This window comes from Lycium barbarum, chromosome 4 (genome assembly GCF_019175385.1).
Source record: "Lycium barbarum isolate Lr01 chromosome 4, ASM1917538v2, whole genome shotgun sequence".
In the NCBI taxonomy this organism is placed as follows: domain Eukaryota; kingdom Viridiplantae; phylum Streptophyta; class Magnoliopsida; order Solanales; family Solanaceae; genus Lycium; species Lycium barbarum.
In genome coordinates this window covers 118633628-118656259 of record NC_083340.1, presented here as the reverse complement: position 1 = coordinate 118656259, position 22632 = coordinate 118633628, and the positions used below count along the sequence as shown (strand labels likewise).

The 22632-nt window shown below is 40.5% G+C and overlaps 2 pseudogenes; both read left to right on the top strand.

Moving 5' to 3' along the window:
* The first annotated feature begins 254 nt into the window (after positions 1–254).
* LOC132637703 (enhancer of mRNA-decapping protein 4-like) lies at positions 255–2910 on the top strand (annotated as a pseudogene).
* A 503-nt stretch (positions 2911–3413) lies between these two features.
* On the top strand, positions 3414–20792 carry LOC132637702 (enhancer of mRNA-decapping protein 4-like; annotated as a pseudogene).
* Positions 20793–22632: the final 1840 nt, after the last annotated feature.

Genomic DNA, 22632 nt, shown 5'->3' with positions numbered 1-22632 from the left:
AACGGGCCTTGCTTTCCTGAATATTAGGTTTTTTCTTCTGGATTTATGGAGTGATTATGTTTCTCTGAACAAGTAATATGTAAATCCTTTTTTTCGGATAAGTAGTAATGTATAAATCGTTTCGGAGTCTTGTTTGGTTCAGTGCTTTGAAACAATAATTATTTAGTTGTGACAAAGTATTGAAAGTTGACATATTCATTTGGCTCGATGATGCCTTTTCTCTTTTATTCATTGTTCGTATTTTTTATGTCTGATTTGCTAATGTTTGCAATGCGAGCGTTGATGGGCGCGTTTATATATGGAAAATTACAGAAGGGCCATATGAGGAAGATAGGCCTCAAATAACTGGGAGGATTTTCATTACAGTTCAAGTTGTGGATAAAGGCGGATCTTTTCATCGACGAGTTTGCTGGCATGACATAAACAAGTATCTTGCAATCCTTTTTTTTTTTTTTTGCTTTTTGGAACTTTTTGTTGCTTAGTTCTATTGAATTTCCCCTTAATCATTCTCATGGTTTCTTTAATAGTAAATTCTTGCTGTTGGAATTGGAAGACGTATTCTAAGAATTGATACTACTAAAGTAGGAAAAAATGAAGTATTTTCAGCATATGAACCTCTCAAGTTTCTTATCGATAGGTTAGTTGATGGGGTACAAATTGTTAGTACTCACGATGAGAAGTGACTGATTTGTCCATGTGACAATGGATGACCACTCATTTGGTACCTGCTCCTACGGATGCAACAGTTCTTGAGAGTTTTGCTCATTGATGATATCATGTAAATTATTCCTCGCTCTGCTATTTGGTAGCATAACTTGGTTGCACTCTATTTACTGGTGCATGTGTCTTGTATCTTGTTTTATTTTTTGGGTTTTTATGTTTTATTAATAAATATGGGTTTGTTTCCTATTTAATAGATAAAGATTTGGCAAGATAGGAAACCCCTACCAATTGCAGTTCACAGGCCTTATGATGGTCAACCTGTTAATTTTGTTACCTTCTTGGTAGGCCCACATCATACTCATCACTGGAGTATGTGCTTATAGAGGTCATTCCACTGGTTGAATCATAGAGGTCTTTCCACTGATTGAATCATACTTCCGGAGAATAGTAGCAAACACATTCAGAAAGTTATCTTGATTTTCTTTATAAATTTGACGCTTGGTTATTCTTGTGTATTGAGTTATCCATGAACAACTAGTTAAATATATTCAGGGGCCACTTAATCGGGAAGTGAAAATATGGTCATTAGCAAGTGAAGAAGGCTGGTTACTTCCTAGTGATGCTGAATCATGGCACTGTATGAAGATGTTGGAGTTGAAGAGTTTAGCTGAAACTCGTTTTGAAGATGCGTTTTAACCAAGTTGTAGCCTTTTCTCAAAAAGGTATTCTCTTACTAGCAAATGCAAGAAAGATTGCAATATATTTTGTGCATCTAGAGTATGGTCCCAACCCTGCAGCAACCCGGGATAGATTACAAGTTAGAGTTTACGATTACAATTCTAGTTTTGAGCTTCACCGGGACGAGTGATCTTCTATCCCATGGTGAACAGATTGTTCAAGTGTAATGTGTACATACACAGGCTATTCATCAGTATACTTTGGACTCATCCCAATGTTTTCCACATCCAATGGATAATCTGGGCTAAAGGACGGGATCTAGTGTTTTACGTGAGGCTAGCAGTCTTAAAGGATTTGACCCTATTGATCCCCCCATAAAGTAAAAAAATGGAGTTACCTTTATCAAGTTCTACAACCACATCATCACTACCTGAAAGTAGGTCTGATATTGCAAGTACAACCATACTTGCAACTCCTGCACCTACCGATTTGGGAAAGTCCACATATTTCTTCCATTATGAAATCAGATCTGTCTAGATTGCGCTCTGTAACTAGTGATACTTTTATTGCCCCTATAAAATCATCAACAACTTCCTATGAGTCCAAAGTTTTCCCAAAAGCTACATGTCTCAGAAGTCCATTAAACATTGTTGAGCCTTTCTCTCTCTATCAGTAACCGTGTCGGGGACCCAAACGTTTTTGAATATTCAGTTGACAGGAAAATGGATGCAATTCATCCAAAATTTTCTAGTGTTACTTCCTTGGATGATGAGCCAAGGAATGATGAAACTAAAGTGTACATGATGATGGTTCCTCAGGTATCAATCATTACATTAAGTTAAAGTACCTAACAAATCTGGCGACTCCTTTGGAGATAACAATGGCTAACTCACACTCGGAGGCAAACCAGGCTCATGAGAAAAAAAAATGAAGGAGAACTGAAGATCCAGGATGTTGTAATAGACAGTGAAGCTCCTAATGTGGAGGTGGAGTTTAAGGTTGTTGGTGAAACAAGATTCAGTCAGAATACTGATATTGATTCTCATGAACTAGACACTTTTGGATTAGAAAAGAAGGAGAAAGCCTTTTGCTCGCAAGAGTTTGATCTTGGAATTGAAATGGCTAGAGAATCTCATGCCTTATCACCTAACCTATACCATTGAGAAATCCAGGCAATTTCATGGGGCTAGTGGAAGTGAGGGGCTGGGCAAAACTTCGATCACTGCATGCAGATGGAAATCGTGACTCTACAAAGGAGATCCCTGAACAGGATTTTGATTCATCTATCATATTTCCTGCTCATCAACCATCGGCTACTACTGTAAAAGGAAAAAAGCAAAAGGGAAAAAAACTCAAGGATCTTGGCCATCATCACCATTACGTAGTGCTTTCAATTCATCAGATTCTTACACTGTGAGAGTCATATATTACTATTCTAGTCAATTCTTTGTTGGTAATGCAAAGCCAAAGTTTCTTTGTGGGTTCTTTTTCTTACTTATCTTTTCTCCTATATGCAGTTCAAATGTCCCTCATAGGTGGTGGAAAGCATTTCCTTCCTCCTTATATTGAATTATGTGTTGTTGAGTTAGTAAATGGGCTAGAACAAGAGATGGGCCCCGCGCACATGAGAATTGGGCTTGGTAGGCAAAAGTGATGAATTTTCTCCCCCTGCGAGCGAGGTATACCTGAGGCCCAAATTAAATTTGGTTTTGGAAAAAATTAGTTTTTGATACTTTCACCTTACCCGAAATTGTCAAAATATATCCTTACCTTAATGCGTCCAGATTCATTCCATGGAATTGATTATTCATATTTGTAACCTATACAGTTAAGTGAGCCATTATGGTCATAACTGTTGGCCTGATTTATTTCCTTTTTCTTGAACAGTTATTTTCTATACCTATATATTTGGAGGTCTACCTTTGGTAAGATACACAATAAAAATATATCTTCTCTACTACATAGTTCTTTTTCTTTCGGGTTTCTGGGCAAACTCCATACTTCCAGCAACCAATGCAGATTTTTGGAAGTGTTTTGGAACCTTGGGGAGCATGGGCTAAACGATTTACAACATGGATGGTTTGAGAATCGCTTTCAAGGCAGTGGATAGTGATTGTTTTATAATGGGTGGTAAGGTTCCCGAGGAAATCAAGAGAGTTTTGGATCAGATTTTGAAAGTTGGAAGTACTCAAGAAAATGAGAAAGTTTGACCGAAGCCAGCATCAGTTTAAATGGGTCCATGTCGGAGTTTCGTCTATTTCATTGGGTCCAAAATGTGGTTTATGACCTAGTCGAACAGTTGGTTCAGCCCCTGAGGGGTCGGGCGTGATTTAAATCATTTTAAGAAACTAGTTAAGTTAAGGATTTGACTTGACTGCGGTCAACATCGAGTCAAGACGACCCCTGTTCTGATTTTTGAGTGTGCGAGCAGGTTCGTAGTGTGTTTTTTTTTTTATTGAAATGGAAAATTGGATTGTGTCATAGATGTTCTTGATGAGTTTCTAATGTTGGATCCAGATATGTTGGATCCAGATATGTTGTATGCCAAATTTTGTTGGTTTTCTGGTGCCAGCAGTGCGCACTTCTTTCAAGATTGGATCTTCGCCATCACGAATGGTTGCCGAGGAAGCTGGTCATCATTTTCGGGAGAGTCGAGCCGCATTCACATAGGAGAAGCGAGGTCTTGGCCGGGTCAGCTAAGCCATCGCGATAGCGATAAGGTTGTCGCGTTCGCGGTGCTCTTGACTGGGTTGGGTCGTCATTGTGGGCAGGGATCCGCGTGCGCGAAGATTAAATAAGACCTAGATAGATTACAACTCCCACTTCAAATTTCATTGTTCGTAAATTAATTTGGGAGTTGGTGAGATACACAGTAAAAATTATATATTCTCTACTTCATACATCCTTTTCTTTCTGGTTTCTAGGCAAACTCCATACTTTCAACCACCAGTGCAGGTGCTTGGAAGTGTTGTGCAACCATGGGGAACATACCGGGCTAAATGATTTGCATCGTGGTCGTTTTGAAAATCACTTTCAAGGCAGTGGACAGTGATTTCATAAGTTATTTTTCTTGCTTTATGATGGGTGGTGCGGTTCCCGAGGCAATTAAATGAGTTTTGGATCAAATTTGGTAAATTAAAAGTACTTGAGTTAAGAAAATGAGGAAATTTGACCAAAGTCAGCATGTTAAATGGGTCCATGTTGGAGTTTCATCTATTTCATTCGGTTCGAAGTGTGATTTATGACCTAGCCGAACAGTTGGTTCGCCTCCCGAGGGGCCGAGCGTGATTTAAGTCATTTTGAGTAACTAGTTGCGATAAGCATTTGAGTTGATATCAGTCAACATCGGATCAAGATGACCCCTTATCAGAGTTTTGAGCACGCGAGCTGGTTGGTAGTGTGTTTTATGATGAAATGCTTAATGGTTTGTGTAATAGAGGTTCCGGACGAGTTTCAGATGTTGGATCGATATATGTGGTATACCAGATTTTTGGTGGTTTTCTGGTGCCAGCAGGGGTCATTTCTTTCGCGATTGGATCTTCGCCATCGCGAATGGTTTTCGAGGAAGCTGGTCATCGTGGTCGCGAGAATCAAGCTGCATTAACCTAGGGGGAGCGGGATTTTGGCCGGGTCAGCTAAGCCATAGCGATAGTGATGAGCTTGTCGCATTTGCGATGGTCTTGGCTGGGTTGGGTCGTTATTGCGGGCAGAGGTCCGCGTTCGCAATGAGGAAATAAGACCTAGATAAATTACAACCCCCATGTCGAATTTCATTGTTCATAAATTAATTAGGGAATTGGTGAGATACACAATAAAAAAATATATCTTTTCTACTTGATACGTTTTTTTCTTTCTAGTTTCTGGGCTAACTGCATACTTCCAGCCACCGGTGCAGGTGAGAAGTGTTGTGGAACCATAGGGAGCGTACAGGCCTAAATGATTAGCACTGTGATTGGTTTGAAAATCACTTTCAAGGCAGTAGATAGTGATTTCATAAGGTGTTTTTCTTGTTATATGATGGGTGGTGCGGTTCCCGAGGGAATCAGGTATGTTTTGGATCAGAATTTAAAAATTGGAAGTACTTAAGTTAAGAAAATGACAAAATTTAACCGAAGTCATCATTGGGATTAAATAGGTCCATGTCTGAGTTTCGTCTATTTCATTGGGTCTAGAATGTGATTTATGACCTAGTCGAACAGTTGGTTAGGCTCCCGAGAGGTCGAGTGTGATTTAGGTCATTTTGAGAAACTGGTTAAGTTAAAGATTTGAGTTGACTACGGTCAACATCGGGTCAAGACTACCCCTTTTCGGAGTTTTTAGCGTGCGAGCAGGTTCGTGGTGTGTTTTATGATTAAAATGCATAATTGGTTTGTGTCATAGAGTTTCCGGATGAGTTTCGGATAGTGGATCTAGATATGTGGTATTCCAGATTTTTGCTGGTCTTCTGGTGCCAGCAGTGGTCATTTCTTTAGCGATTGGATCTTCGCCATCTCAAATGGATCCTGAGAAAGCTGGTCATTGCGGTCGGGAGAGTCCGGCCGCGTTCACGCAGAGGGAGCGGGGTCTCTGTCGGGTCAGCTAAGCCATCGCAATAGCGATAAGGTTTTCGCATTCGCGACGCTCTGGCCGGGTTCGGTCGTGATTGCCCGCAGGGGTCCACGTTTGCGAAGATGAAATGAGACCTACACAGATTTCAACCCCCACTTCAAATTTCATTGTTCATAAATTAATTTTTGGAGCTGGTGAGATACTCAGTAAAATATATATCTTCTCTACTTCACACGTCTTTTTCTTTCTGGTTTCTGGGCAAACTTCATACTTCCAACCTCTAGTGCAGGTGCTTGGAAGTGTTGTGCAACCTTGGGGAGGGTACCGGGCTAAATGATTTGCACTGTGGTCGGTTTGAAAATCTCCTTCAAGGCAATGGACAGTGATTTCATAAGTTGTTTTTCTTGTTCTATGATGGGTGGCGCGGTTCTCGAGGCAATCAGGTGAGTTTTGGATCAAATTTCGAAAATTGGAAGTACTTAAGTTAAGAAAATAAGGAAATTTGGCCGAAGTCATCACCGGGGTTAAATGGGTCCATGTCGGAGTTACGTCGATTTCATTGTGTAACACCCTGTACCTTTAACGAAAGTTTTGACCACGATCCTAGACTTAGAACATCAGATAAAGAATGTGGGAATTGAAAATTTTCCGTTCAGTTGTGATATGGTGGTTTACGCCCATGAACAGTGGTCGTATTTAAATTTACGACCATGAACAGTGCCCGTAAACTGAAACCAAGAATTTCTGAACATTCTGGAATTTGACATTTTGAGGTCATATGGTTAAATACGGACTGTATTTCACTTTACGGCCCGTATTTCAAAACGTGTTTGGAATTTGGGAAAACTTCCTTGATACAAGTTGTAGATCATTGAAATATCTTTCCAACGGTATCTTACGGGGGTCAAACGGACATCTGTGCAAAGAGTTATGGCCATATTACTGAAGAGATGCAGTGCAGTCCATATGGCAGAATACGGAAAGTATTGCAGTTTACGGCCCGTAAACTGAAATACGGCCAGTATTTTGCTGGACGTAAAGTGTAAAGTTCCAGAACACTATATATTCGTCCATATCAGTTCAACTCATTATTTTTCATTCCTTCAAGCCCTAGAACGACTTCCTACCCTCTCCCATCATCAAGAACACCAAGGTAAGCCTACTCTAATTATTCCAACTCAATTCTAACACCTATCCTTGTAATATAATCAAGACATTATCATTCTAAAACTAGGGTTTTCAAGAAAACCCATCTCAAGGTTCAAGAATTCAATATTTTGGAAATCTTCTTCAAAGCTCAAGTCTTTAATTGAAGTTTTGGAGCAATTAAGGTATGTAGAACTTTCATCCACATGAGGGAATCTCTACGTTCTTCCCCATGCTCCGTTTCTTGATATCCATGCAGTTCAAACCCTAGGGCATTAAACCCAACATATTGGTAGCCCGTATTTATGTATTTATGTACATGAATTTTGTATCTATATTCGTTATTGTATTCCTAATCTTCCATTACGGTTATTAGGAACCCTAGCTTAATCCATGAATCATGAATTCTTCCTCATGTATTCTCATTATGTTTATATGAAACTTTATGATTTTATGTAGCAAGTTACAAGCATGTTTTCAAGTCAATTATGTATATATAATTATGAACTATTGTTATTACTCATGAATCAAGAACATGTTTGCAAGACTATGACAAGTTATCTCATGAAACCATATTACAAGATATTTCATGAAACCACGTTTACAAGTTATTTAGTTAACCAAGAAGGCTCAGATAGCCTGAAACTACGTAGCCACCGTAGGATAAGGGTTGTCAGCAAGGAGGCAACACCTTCATTATGCAGTTTGGATCCTTACATGCTTATTATTACTTAAATCTCATATCCCTGGCAAGGTTGTGAGTGTTCTGCTGGTAGGACGCAAGTACCAGACCATGTTGTCGGTTATACTATAACATTCCCCACGATACAAAGTAGTTTTACATACAAGTATTTCTATTGATTACTGTTTTAAGACTTCACTCACGTTTCATGTTCATGTTCAAGTTACATTCAGTTTCAGTTCATATCCTATATCTATGTTGTGCCATGTTCTTCATTTCAGCAGGTTTTACATACTTGTACTATTCACCATGTAGTAACGTCCCTTTTGCCCAGGGCCTGCACTTCACGGTGCAGATACCGGTTTTCAGGAGCATACATCTGCACAGTAGGATCACTTCAGATATCAGCTTATTGGTGAGCCCCACTTCTCTCGGGGTTCAACATGGAGTCTGCATTAGTATTCAGTTTATGGTAGTCCAGGGCCACGTCCTGGTAGTTAGTATTCAGACATGTTTTAGAGGTTTCATAGACATATGTTAGTTCACAGAGTCAGTTATGCTTTTATGTTTGCAAACTATTGTGTTTCCATGGTATTTCATGCTATGAGATAATTTCAAGACTTTATTCCGCAAATTACATTTTCATGATTTATTTAAATTGCATCATATAGATTATATTGTTTTGATGCCCATGTTGACAAGCAAGCCATGAGGTTCGCTCGGACACATGCAAGCAAGGCCCGAGTGCCGTGTTACGCCCAGGCCATGGTTCGGGGCGTGACAAAGATTGGTATCAGATCCTAGGTTCAAGTATCTTTAGGGAGTCTATGAAACCGTGTCCAGTGGGGTCACTTTTATATGTGTGAGGGCCCCACACATATAAACAGTTGACCACCAAGACATTCAAGATTGTCTCAATTCTTTCATATTCTAGATCGTGCAGTTAGAGCAGTACTTTTAGGATATCTTTCTAATTCGTGCATGTACGTATTTTCAGAAAATGCCTGCGAAAAGGAAGTACACCAAAAAGGCTACAGCCACCAGCCTAGGGGCTACTGCAGAAGCAACTCGGGAAGAGACTGTTCCGACTCAGACAGCAGCCCCATCTGCTCCTACAGTAACACCTCCTATTGATTCGGATGGGGATGTTAGGAATGCTATTAATATGCTCACACAACTGGTAGCAGCTCAGGCCCAACGTCAGGAATCTGGGTCGAGTTTAGGAGGTAATGGGGAGTCTTCTAAGACTAAGGACTTCATCAGGATAAAACCCCCAGTCTTTACGGGGACAAAGAAAGATGAGGACCCTCAGGACTACATTGATGCTCTCCAAAAGATCTTCAGGATTATAACAGTTACAGAAACCGAAGCAGCTACTTTTGGAGCCCATCAGCTACAGGGCATTGCTAACACTTGGTATGAATCTTGGGAATTATCCCGAGGTGAGGATGCACCTGATGCTACATGGGATGAATTCACAAGTGCCTTCCTGGACCACTTCATGCCAATAGAAGTCAGAGAAGCTATGGCTGAGCAATTCTTGAAGCTTAAACAAAATGGTAGGTCAATTCAGGACTACTATTTAGAATTTATCAGTCTGGCTAAGCATGCTTCACATATGGTACCGGATATGAGGGCAAGAGTGAGGAGGTTTGTTGGAGGTCTTGATCCCTATTTGTACGATGGGGCCAATATTGCCGCACAGAATGGGGGAATGACTATCTCCAAGATGGTTGCTTTCGTACAGGGAAATGAGACAAGGCTGAAGGAGGAGGAAGCCTTGCAGAAAGAGAAAGACAAGGAGTTCAACAAGAGGGTCAAGTCTACCGGACAGTTCAGCGGTAATGAAAACAGGAAGTTCTTTAAGAACAGGTCAGCCGGACCTACTCCGTCCACGGTAAGTGCTCCAGTTTCCAAGTTCAGGAAAGATAACCGTCAACAGAATTTCAGGTGGTCAGGCTCCCAGTCTCAGGCCAGTGTGACTCAGAGTAACTTCACCAATCCGATTTGTGCTAAGTGTGGGAAGAGGCATCCTGTGGAGTACCGCTCTGGATCAAATATTTGCTATGGGTGTGGCCAGCCGGGCCATGTTCAGCGAAATTGCCCTTCAGTCAGACATGGCACAGGAGGTAATCGGACTCAGTCAGTAAATTCATCAGTTCCTCATAATAACCAGACTCAGGCAGGACGTGTACCAGCTAGATCTGGCAACACAAGCGGTGGCCCAAACCGTTTGTATGCTTTGACCGGGCGCCAGGATATCGATAACCGTACTGATGTTGTCACAGGTATACTCACAGTTTTCAGTTTTGATGTTTATTCTCTCATGGACCCTGGATCCACCCTATCCTATGTGGAGTCAGTCATAGCCCGACGTGTCTATAAGGGTTGTCCAATCAGAGTCTATCACCATGTTGTTCCAACTGACCTATCTGAGTTAGAAATGGTAGATTTTGATGTAATCATGGGCATGGACTGGTTATATTCATGTTATGCGTCAGTTGATTGTAGAACCAAAACTGTGAATTTCAAGTTTCCTAATGAGCCAGTCTTAGAGTGGAAGGGTGATTCTGTGAGTCCTAAGGGTAGGTTTATTTCTTACCTCAAGGCAAGAAAGATGGTGTCTAAGGGTTATATCTATCATCTCGTTCGGGTTAGGGATTCATCTTCCCAGACCCCAACTCTTCAGTCAGTCTCTGTTGTTAATGAGTTCCTAGAAGTCTTTCCCGAGGATCTTCCCGGAATCCCTCCTGATAGGGAAATTGATTTCGCAATTGACCTACTCCCAGGTACGAAACCTATATCTATTCCACCTTATAGGATGGCTCCAGCTGAATTACGCGAGCTTAAGGCTCAACTCAAAGATCTTTTAGACAAGGGTTTTATCCGAACCAGTGTCTCTCCATGGGGTGCCCCAGTCCTTTTCGTTCGCAAGAAGGATGGTTCTTTGCGCATGTGCATTGACTATCGACAGCTCAATAAATTCACGGTCAAGAACAAATACCCTCTTCCACGAATAGACGACTTATTCGATCAGCTTCAGGGTGCCCAATGTTACTCCAAAATAGATCTCCGATCAGGTTACCATCAGCTTAAGGTTTGGGGACAAGATATTCCTAAAACAGCCTTTAGAACCAGATATGGCCATTTCGAATTCTGTGTCATGTCCTTCGGTTTGACCAATGCCCCAACAGCATTTATGGACCTCATGAATAGAGTCTTCAAGCCATACCTCGACCTCTTTGTCATTGTCTTCATAGATGATATCCTCATTTACTCCCGTAGTGAGGCCGAGCACGCAGAAGATCTTCGTATAGTTCTTCAGATTCTTAAGGACCGCAAGTTGTATGCAAAATTCTCCAAGTGTGAATTTTGGCTCAAATCAGTAGCCTTCTTAGGTCATGTGATTTCTGGTAAGGGTGTTCAGGTTGACTCTCAGAAGATTGAGGCCGTTAAGAATTGGCCCAAACCCGCATCAGTTTCAGATATCCGCAGTTTCTTGGGTCTAGCAGGCTATTACCGACGTTTCGTCGAGGGGTTTTCATCTATTTCAGCACCATTGACTAAGCTGATGAAGAAGGAAGTTAAGTTCCAATGGTCAGATGCTTGTGATCGAAGCTTTGAAGAGCTGAAGAAGAGATTGACTTCTGCTCCAGTTTTGACTTTACCAGAGGGAACTGAAGGGTTCGTGGTTTATTGTGATGCTTCGGGAGTTGGTCTCGGATGTGTCTTAATGCAGCATGGTAAGGTTGTAGCATATGCATCTCGTCAGCTCAAGGTTCCCGAAAAGAATTATCCGACTCATGACCTAGAGTTGGCAGCTGTAGTTTTGCACTTAAGATATGGCGTCATTATTTGTATGGAGTGCATGTTGATATTTTCACAGATCATAAAAGCCTGCAGTATATCTTCAAGCAAAGAGAGATGAATCTTAGGCAGAGGAGATGGCTCGAATTGCTTAAGGATTATGATGTGGATATTCTCTATCATCCGAGGAAAGCGAATGTTGTAGCTGATGCTCTTAGTCGGCGCTCCATGGGGAGCTTAGCCCACGTTGATGCAGATAAGAGAATTATGACCAAGGAAGTTCACCGTTTGGCTAGTCTTGGAGTTCGACTTTTAGACTCCGAGGACGGCGGCGTAGTTGTTCAGAATAGAGCCCTTTCCTCCTTAGTGGTTGAAGCCAAAGAGAAACAGTTTAGTGATCCCTACTTGTTGTAGCTGAGAGAGGGAATTCACAAGCATAAGACGGCGGCTTTTGAACAAGGGGGAGATGATGGTACCTTGAGGTACCGAGGCAGATTGTGTGTTCCAGATGTAGATGGGCTCAGAGAGCGAATCATGTCAGAAACTCATAACTCCAGGTATTTCATTCACCCAGGTTCCACCAAGATGTACCATGATCTTAAGGAGATTTACTGGTGGAACGATATGAAGAAGAATGTGGCAGATTTTGTAGCTAAGTGTCCGAATTGTCAGCAAGTGAAAGCCGAACACCAGAGACCTGGTGGCTTGGCTCAGAATATTGATATTCCTGTCTGGAAATGGGAAATGATCAATATGGACTTTGTATCAGGTCTACCTCGTTCAGCTAGGAGACATGACTCTATTTGGGTGATCGTTGACAGGCTTACTAAGTCGGCGCACTTTTTACCAGTCAAGACCACAAATTCAGCAGAAGATTATGCCAAGCTGTATGTTAATGAGATTGTCAGATTGCATGGGACACCAGTGTCCATTATTTCAGATCGTGGTGCTCAGTTTACAGCGAACTTCTGGAAATCTTTTCAGAAAGGATTGGGTACCAAGGTGAACCTTAGCACAGCTTTTCATCCGCAGACCGATGGCCAGGCAGAGCGTACTATTCAAACTCTGGAGGACATGTTGAGAGCATGCGTCTTGGATTTCAAAGGTAATTGGGATGATCACTTGCCTCTTATCGAGGTTTCCTATAATAACAGTTATCATGCTAGCATTGGGATGGCACCGTTTGAAGCTCTGTATGGGCAAAGGTGTAGATCACCAATTGGTTGGTTCGAAGTTGGTGAAGTAGATTTGTTAGGAACAGATTTGGTTTATCAGGCTATGGAGAAAGTCAAGTTAATACGGGAGCGTTTGAAAACGGCTCAGAGGCGCCAGAAGTCTTATACAGATGTGAGGTGAAGGGACTTAGAATTTTCAGTTGATGATTGGGTGTTCCTTAAAGTCTCACCCATGAAGGGTGTTATGAGATTTGGCAAGAAAGGGAAGCTCAGTCCCAGATATATTGGACCTTACAGAATTCTACGAAAGGTCGGTCTAGTAGCTTATGAACTTGAGTTGCCACAAGATTTGGCTGCCGTACATCCCGTGTTTCATGTGTCCATGTTGCGGAAGTGTGTAGGAGACCCATCGCTGGTTGTTCCTGTTGATACTATAACAGTTAAGGATGGGTTGACTTATGAGGAGATCCCCGTAGCCATTCTTGACCGTCAGGTTCGCAAGTTGAGGACTAAGGAAGTAGCCTCAGTGAAAGTCTTGTGGAGGAGCCAGAAGGTTGAGGAAGCTACATGGGAAGCCGAGGAGGATATGAAATCCAAGTACCCATTTTTGTTTGAACAGCAAGCAGAGAACCTTTAAGGTAACTTTCCGTAGCCCATGTCACGTTATGTCTCATGTTTCACGCTCATGTCATATATCCAGCACTCATGTTTCTTGTCTCATGCCAGAAGTATCTATATTTTCAAGTAATCACATCATTTCATGTCTCATGTTTCATGTCATGTTTTCTTCACGTTTATGTATTCAAGCCATGTCCATCCATATCCTTAACCATGACCCATCATTCGAGGACGAATGATCCCAAGGGGGAGATATTGTAACACCCCGTACCTTTAACGAAAGTTTTGACCACGATCCTAGACTTAGAACATCAGATAAAGAATGTGGGAATTGAAATTTTTCCGTTCAGTTGTGATATGGTGGTTTACGCCCACGAACAGTGGTCGTATTTAAATTTACTACCATTAACAGTGCCCGTAAACTGAAACCAAGAATTTCTGAACATTCTGGAATTTGACATTTTGAGGTCATATGGTTAAATACGGACCGTATTTCACTTTACGGCCCGTATTTCAAAACCTGTTTGGCATTTGGGAAGACGTCCTTGATTAAAGTTGTAGAGCATTGAAATACCTTTCCAACGGTATCTTACGGGGGTCAAACGGACATATGTGCAAAGAGTTATGGCCATTTTACTGAAGAGATGCAGTGCAGTCCATATGGCAGAATACGGACCGTATTGCAGTTTACGGCCCGTAAACTGAAATACGGCCAGTATTTTGCTGGACGTAAAGTGCAAAGTTCCAGAACACTATATATTCGTCCATATCAGTTCAACTCATTATTTTTCATTCCTTCAAGCCCTAGAACGACTTCCTACCCTCTCCCATCATCAAGAACACCAAGGTAAGCCTACTCTAATTATTCCAACTCAATTCTAACACCTATCCTTGTAATCTAAACAAGAAATTATCATTCTAAAACTAGGGTTTTCAAGAAAACCCATCTCAAGGTTCAAGAATTCAAGGTTTTGGAAATCTTCTTCAAAGCTCAAGTCTTTAATTCAAGTTTTGGAGCAATTAAGGTATGTAGAACTTCCATCCACATGAGGGAATCTCTACATTCTTCCCCATGCTCCGTTTCTTGATATCCATGAAGTTCAAACCCTAGGGCATTAAACCCAACATATTGGTAGCCCGTATTTATGTATTTATGTACATGAATTTTGTATATATATTCGTTATTGTATTCCTAATCTTCCATTACGGTTATTAGGAACCCTAGCTTAATCCATGAATCATGAATTCTTCCTCATGTATTCTCATTATGTTTATATGAAACTTTATGATTTTATGTAGCAAGTTACAAGCATGTTTTCAAGTCAATTATATATATATAATTATGAACTATTGTTATTACTCATGAATCAAGAACATGTTTGCAAGACTATGACAAGTTATCTCATGAAACCATATTACAAGATATTTCATGAAACCACGTTTACAAGTTATTTCGTGAAATCATGATTACAAGTTATTTCACGAAAATCATGGGCTTCTTAGCCAACTATATTATGTTCATGTTTTGGGAATTGCTTAGTTAACCGAGAAGGCTCAGATAGCCTGAAACTACGTAGCCACCGTAGGATAAGGGTTGTCAGCAAGGAGGCAACACCTTCATTATGCAGTTTGGATCCTTACATGCTTATTATTACTTAAATCTCATATCCCTGGCAAGGTTGTGAGTGTTCTGCTGGTAGGATGCAAGTACCAGACCATGTTGTCGGTTATACTATAGCATTCCCCACGATACAAAGTAGTTTTACATACAAGTATTTCTATTGATTACTGTTTTAAGACTTCACTCACGTTTCATGTTCATGTTCAAGTTACATTCAGTTTCAGTTCATATCCTATATCTATGTTGTGCCATGTTCTTCATTTCAGCAGGTTTTACATACTAGTACTATTCACCATGTAGTAACGTCCCTTTTGCCCGGGGCCTGCACTTCACGGTGCAGATACCGGTTTTCAGGAGCATACATCTGCGCAGTAGGATCACTTCAGATATCAGCTTATTGGTGAGCCCCACTTCTCTCGGGGTTCAACATGGAGTCTGCATTAGTATTCAGTTTATGGTAGTCCAGGGCCACGTCCTGGTAGTTAGTATTCAGACATGTTTTAGAGGTTTCATAGACATATGTTAGTTCACAGAGTCAGTTATGCTTTTATGTTTGCAAACTATTGTGTTTCCATGGTATTTCATGCTATGAGATAATTTCAAGACTTTATTCCGCAAATTACATTTTCATGATTTATTTAAATTGAATCATATAGATTATATTGTTTTGATGCCCATGTTGACAAGCAAGCCATGAGGTTCGCTCGGACACATGCAAGCAAGGCCCGAGTGTCGTGTTACGCCCAGGCCATGGTTCGGGGCGTGACACATTGTATTCGGAACCCAGGACAAGGCATTGTGATGAGAAAAGATTGTGATCTCCAGTTGCACAGATGGTGTGATTCGGACTGGGCCGGATGTCCATTGACTCAAAAATCATTCCCGGTTGGTTTATCTCCCTTAGGAATTCACCAGTATTATGGAAAAATAAGATGTACCACATTGTCTCTCGCTCGTCAGCGGAGGTGAAATATCGATCAATGGCAATGACAGTATGTGAATTGAAATGGTTAAAAGGGAATTTCTCATAGATGGGGCGTTGAACATAAATCTCCGGTGAAAATGTACTTTAATAGTCAAGCGGCATTGTATATTGAACGAAATCCTATGTTTCATGAACGAACTAAACACATTAAAGTTGATTGTCACTATGTCCGGGATGCACGACCCTCATGCTCCAACTTAAGGGGGGGGGGGTATGGAACCCTATTTTAGTCTAATTTGAATAGTTTATTTATGGTGAAATTGTAATTATGGTAATATAGGATGTGTAGTCCTATTAGAAAAGGGTTACTTAATTAAATTAGCAAAAGGTGGGCCTTACTTGTATATAAGGAGGTCATTCTGATGAGTAAAAAGCGGAAAGAATTATCCCATTATTCTTGTCTCTCTAAATTCTCGTCCCTGTTTCAATTTCAATGGTGGATGACACACTTTCTTGGTAGGAATATATGTACTGGCTCATGATAGGTTCTATGCACAAAATGCTGGTTATGGTGGAAATCATGGCAAACTTCCTATATATGGTTTTTTACAAAGTTGTTGTGATGGATTATTTTGAAAAGTTGAACTTTTAATGCATATGAGAGTTCAAAATCATAAGCTTGGTTTCTGACACATTAATCCTGAGTGTAATTTTTCTCAAAGACATTGTTCTTATTCAACTTAGCATTCAAGACACATAGCACCGACGCGCCAATTGCTAGTGAGATACAAATATGCGTAGTTGTTTCGAGGATGTGTTTCCATTCTAATGTTCTATGCTACCACATATAGTGCAATAGTCTGAACAAGTTAGTGGGGCTCCACACATAGCATTTCAAAAAAGTTAGTTATCTCATTAAAAGGCCATTTCATGTGCTTGGAATTGTAACGGGCCTTGATTTCCTGAATATTAGGTTGTTTCTTCTAGATTTCTGGAGTGATTATGTTTCTCTGAACGAGTAATGTGTAAATCCTTTTTTGTATTGAAAGTTGACATATATAATATACATTCTTCCTTACCCTTAAAAGGGACCATTATTGTTGTTGTCTAGAAATGGATACATTCATTTGGCTCGATGATGCCTTTTCTCTTTTGTTCATTATTCGTATTTTATATGTCTGATTTGCTAATGTTTGAAATGCGAGCGTTGATGGGCGTGTTTATATATGGAAAATTATTGAAGGGCCCGATGAGGAAGATAGGCCTCAAATAACTGGAAGGATTTTCATTACAGTTCAAGTTGTGGATAAAGGCGGATCTGTTCATCGACGAGTTTGCTGGCATTGACATAAACAAGTATCTTGCAATCCTTTTTTTTTTTTTTTTGCTTTTTAGAACATTTTTGTTGCTTAGTTCTATTAAATTTCCCCTTAATCATTCTCATGGTTTCTTTAATAATAAATTCTTGTCGTTGGAATTGGAAGACGTATTCTAAGAATTGATACTACTAAAGTAGGAAAAAAAAAATTAGCAGATGAACCTCTCAAGTTTCTTGTCGATAGGTTAGTTGATGGGGTACAAATTGTTAGTACTCACGATGAGAAGTGACCGATTTGTACATGTGACAATGGATGGCCACTCGTTTGGTATCTGCTCCTACGGATGGAACAGTTCGTGAGGGTTTTGCTCATTGATGATATCATGTAAATTATTCCTCGCTCTGCTATTTGGTAGCATAGCTTGGTTGCACTCTATTTACTGGTGCATGTGTCTTGTATCATGTTTTATTTTTTGGGTTTTTATGTTTTATTGATAAATATGGGTTTGTTTCTTATTTAATAGATAAAGATTTGGCAGGATAGGAAACCCCTACCAATTGCAGTTCACAGGCCTTATGATGGTCAACCTGTTAATTTTGTTACCTTCTTGGTAGGCCCACATTGCCTTGACCACATCATACTCATCACTGGAGTATGTACTGATAGAGGTCTTTGCACTGATTGAATCATAGAGATCTTTCCACAGATTGAATCATACTTCAGGAGAATAGTAGCAAACACATTCAGAAAGTTATCTTGATTTTCATTATAAATTTGACGCGTGGTTGTTCTTGTGTATTGAGTTCTCCATGAATAATTAGTTAAATATATTTAGGGGCCACTTAATCGGGAAGTGAAAATATGGTCATTAGCAAGTGAAGAAGGTTGGTTACTTCCTAGTGATGCTGAATCATGGCACTGTATGAAGATATTGGAGTTGAAGAGTTCAGCTGAAACTCGTTTTGAAGATGCATTTTAACCAAGTTTTGGCCTTTTCTCAAAAATGTATTTCTTACTAGCAAATGCAAGAAAGATTGCAATATATTTTGTGCATCTAGAGTGGTCCCAACCCTGTAGCAACCCGGGATAGATTACAAGTTAGAGTTTACGATTACAATTCTAATTTTGAGCTTCACCGGGACAAATGATCTTCTATCCCATGGTGAACAGATTGTTCAAGTGTAATGTGTACATACACAGGCTATTCATCAGTACACTTTGGACTCATCCCAATGTTTTCCACATCTAATGGAGAATCTGGGCCAAAGGACGGGATCTAGTGTTTTACGTGAGGCTGGCAGTCTTGAAGGATTTGACCCTATTGAACCCCCCATAAAGTAAACAAATGGAGTTACCTTTATCAAGTTCTGCAACCAAATCATCACTACCTGAAAGTTGGTCTGATATTGCAAGTACAACCATACTTGCAACTCCTGCACCTACCGATTTGGGAAAGTCCACATATTGTTTCTTCCATTATGAAATCAGATCTGTCTAGATTGCACTCTGTAACAAGTAATACTTTTATTTCCCCTATAAAATCATCAACAACTTACTATGAGTCCAAAGTTGTCCCAAAAGCTACATAGTCTCAGAAGTCCATTAAACATTGTTGAGCCTTTCTCTCTCTATCAGTGACCGTGTCGGGGACCCAAACGTTTTTTAATATTCAGTTGACAGGAAAATAGATGCAATTCATCCAAAATTTTCTAGTGTTACTTCCTTGGATGATGAGCCAAGGAATGATGAAACTAAAGTGTACATGATAATGGTTTCTCGGGTATCAATCATTACATTAAGTTAAAGCACCTGACTCATCTGGTGACTCCTTCAGAGATAACAATGGCTAACTCGCACTCGGAGGCGAACCCGGCTCATGAGAAAAAAAATAAAGGAGAACTGAAGATCCAGGATGTTGTAATAGACATTGAAGCTCGTAATGTAGAGGTGGAGTTTAAGGTTGTTGGTGAAACAAGATTCAGTTAGAATACTGATACTGATTCTCATGAACTAGACACTTTTGGATTAGAAAATAAGGAGAAAGCCTTTGGCTCGCAAGAGTTTGATCTTGGAATTGAAATGGCTAGAGAATCTTATGCCTTATCACCTAACCTATACCATTGAGGAATCCAGGCAATTTCATGGGGCTAGTGGAAGTGAGGGGCTGGGCAAAACTTCGATCACTGCATGCAGATGGAAATCGTGACTCTACAAAGGAGATCCCTGAACAGGATTTTGATTCATCTATCATATTTCCTGCTCATCAACCATCGGCTACTACTGTAAAAGGAAAAAACCAAAAGGGAAAAAAACTCAAGGATCTTGGCCATCATCACCATTACGTAGTGCTTTCAATTCATCAGATTCTTATAACTGTGAGGGTCATGTATTACTATTCTAGTCAATTCTTTGTTGGTAATGCAAAGCCAAAGTTTCTTTGTGGGTTCTTTTTCTTACTTATCTTTTCTCCTATATGCAGTTCAAATGTCCCTCATAGGTGGTGGAAAGCATTTCCTTCCTCCTTATATTGAATTATGTGTTGTTGAGTTAGTAAATGGGCTAGAACAAGAGATGGGCCCCGCGCACATGAGAATTGGGCTTGGTAGGCAAAAGTGATGAATTTTCTCCCCCTGCGAGCGAGGTATACCTGAGGCCCAAATTAAATTTGGTTTTGGAAAAAATTAGTTTTTGATACTTTCACCTTACCCGAAATTGTCAAAATATATCCTTACCTTAATGCGTCCAAATTCATTCCATGGAATTGATTATTCAGATTTGTAACCTATACAGTTAAGTGAGCCATTATGGTCATAACTGTTATCCTGATTTATTTCCTTTTTCTTGAACAGTTATTTTCTATACCTATATATTTGGAGGCCTGCCGTTGGTGAGATACACAGTAAAAATATATCTTCTCTACTTCATACTTCTTTTTCTTTCGGGTTTCTGGGTAAACTCCATACTTCCAGCCACCAGTGCAGGTGTTTGGAAGTGTTTTGGAACCTTGGGGAGCATGGGCTAAACGATTTGCAACGTGGATGGTTTGAAAATTGCCTTCAAGGCAGTGGATAGTGATTGTTTTATAATGGGTGGTAAGGTTCCCGAGGTAATCAAGTGAGGTTTGGATCAGATTTTGAAAATTGGAAATACTCAAGAAAATGAGAAAGTTTGACCGAAGCCAGCATCAGGTTTAAATGGGTCCAAGTCGGAGTTTCGTCTATTTCATTTGGTCCAGAATGTGGTTTATGACCTAGTCAAACAGTTAGTTCAGCCCCTGAGGGGTCGGGCGTGATATAAATCATTTTAAGAAACTAGTTAAGTTAAGGATTTGACTTGACTGCGGTCAACATCGGGTCAAGACGACCCCCGTTCAGATTTTTTAGTGCGCGAGTAGGTTCGTAGTGTGTTTTTTGAAATGGAAAATTGGATTGTGTCATAGAGGTTCTTGATGAGTTTCTAATGTTGGATCCAGATAGGTGGTATGCCAGATTTTGTTGGTTTTCTGGTGCCAGCAGTGGTCATTTCTTTCAAGATTGGATCTTCGCCATCACGAATGATTGTCGAGGAAGCTGGTCATCGCGGTCGGGAGAGTCGAACCGCATTCACATAGGAGAAGGGGGGTCTTGGTCGGGTCAGCTAAGCCATCGCGATAGCGATAAGGTTGTCGCGTTCGTGGTGCTCTTGACTGGGTTGGGTCGTGATTACAGGCAGGGGTCCGCGTTCGCGAAGATTAAATAAGGCCTAGATAGATTACAACTTCCACTTCGAATTTCATTGTTCATAAATTAATTTGGGAGTTGGTGAGATACACAGTAAAAATTATATATTCTCTACTTCATACATCCTTTTCTTTCTGGTTTCTAGGCAAACTCCATACTTTCAACCACCAGTGCAGGTGCTTGGAAGTGTTGTGCAACTATGGGGAACATACCGGGCTAAATGATTTGTATTGTGGTCTGTTTGAAAATCACTTTCAAGGCAGTGGACAATGATTTCATAAATTATTTTTCTTGTTTTATGATGGGTGGCACGGTTCCCGAGGCAATTATATGAGTTTTGGATCAAATTTGGTAAATTAAAAGTACTTGAGTTAAGAAAACGAGGAAATTTGACCGAAGTCAGCGGGTTAAATGGGTCCATGTTGGAGTTTCATCGATTTCATTAGGTTCGGAATGTGATTTATGACCTAGTTGAACAGTTGGTTAGGCTCCCAAGGGTCGGGTGTGATTCAGGTCATTTTAAGAAACTATTTAATTTAAGGGTTTGAGTTGACTGCAGTCAACATCGGGTCAAGATGACCCCTTTTTGGAGTTTCGAGCCTGCGAGCAGGTTCGTAGTGTATTTTATGATTGAAATGCGTAATTGGTTTGTGTCATAGAGTTTCCGGATGTGTTTCGGATGCTGGATCGAGATATATGGTAAACCAGATTTTCTCTTGCTTTCTGGTGCCAGCAGTGGTCATTTCTTTCGCGATTGGATCTTTGCCATCACGAATGGTTCCCGAGAAAGCTGGTCATCGCGGTCGAGAGAGTCGAGCCGTGTTCACGTAGTGGGAGTGGGCTCTTGGCCAGGTCAGCTAAGCCATCGCGATAGCGACAAGGTTGTAACATTCGCGGTGCCCTTGGTTGGGTTGGGTCGTGATTGCGGGTAGGGATCCACGTTTGTGAATATGAAATGAGACTTAGACAGATTACAATCCCCACTTCGAAATTCATTATTCATAAATTAATTTTTTGAGTTGGTGAGATATGTAGTAAAAAATATATCTTCTCTACTTCATATATCATTTTCTTTTTGGTTTCTGGACAAACTCCATACTTCCAACCACCAGTGTAGGTGCTTGGAAGTGTTGTGCAACCTTGGGAAACGTATCGGGCTAGATGAGTTGCACCATGATCTGTATGAAAATCGCTTTCAAGGCAGCGGACCATGATTTCATAAGTTGTTTTTCTTGTTTTATGGTGGGTGGCGCGGTTCCCGAGGCAATCAGGTGAGTTTTGAATCAAATTTCATAAATTGGAAGTACTTGAGTTGAGAAAACGAGAAAATTTGACAGAAGTCATCATCGGGGTTAAATGGGTCCATGTAGGAGTTACGTCGATTTCATTGGGTCCGAAATATTATTTATGGCCTAGTCGAACTGTTGATCCGACTCCCGAGGAGTCAGGCGTGATTTAGGTCATTTTGAGAAACTAGTTGGGTTAAGGATTTGAGTTGACTGCGATCAAAATCGGGTCAAGACGACCCTTTATCGAGTTTTGAGCGCGCGAACAGTTTTGTAGCGTGTTTTATGATTGAAATGCATAATTTGTTTGTGAAATGCATAATTGGTTTGTGTATGCCGGATCGAGATATGTGGTATACCATATTTTTGCTGGTTTTCTGGTGCCAGCAGTGGTCATTTCTTTCGCGATTGGATCTTTGCTATCGCGAATGGTTCTCGAGAAAGC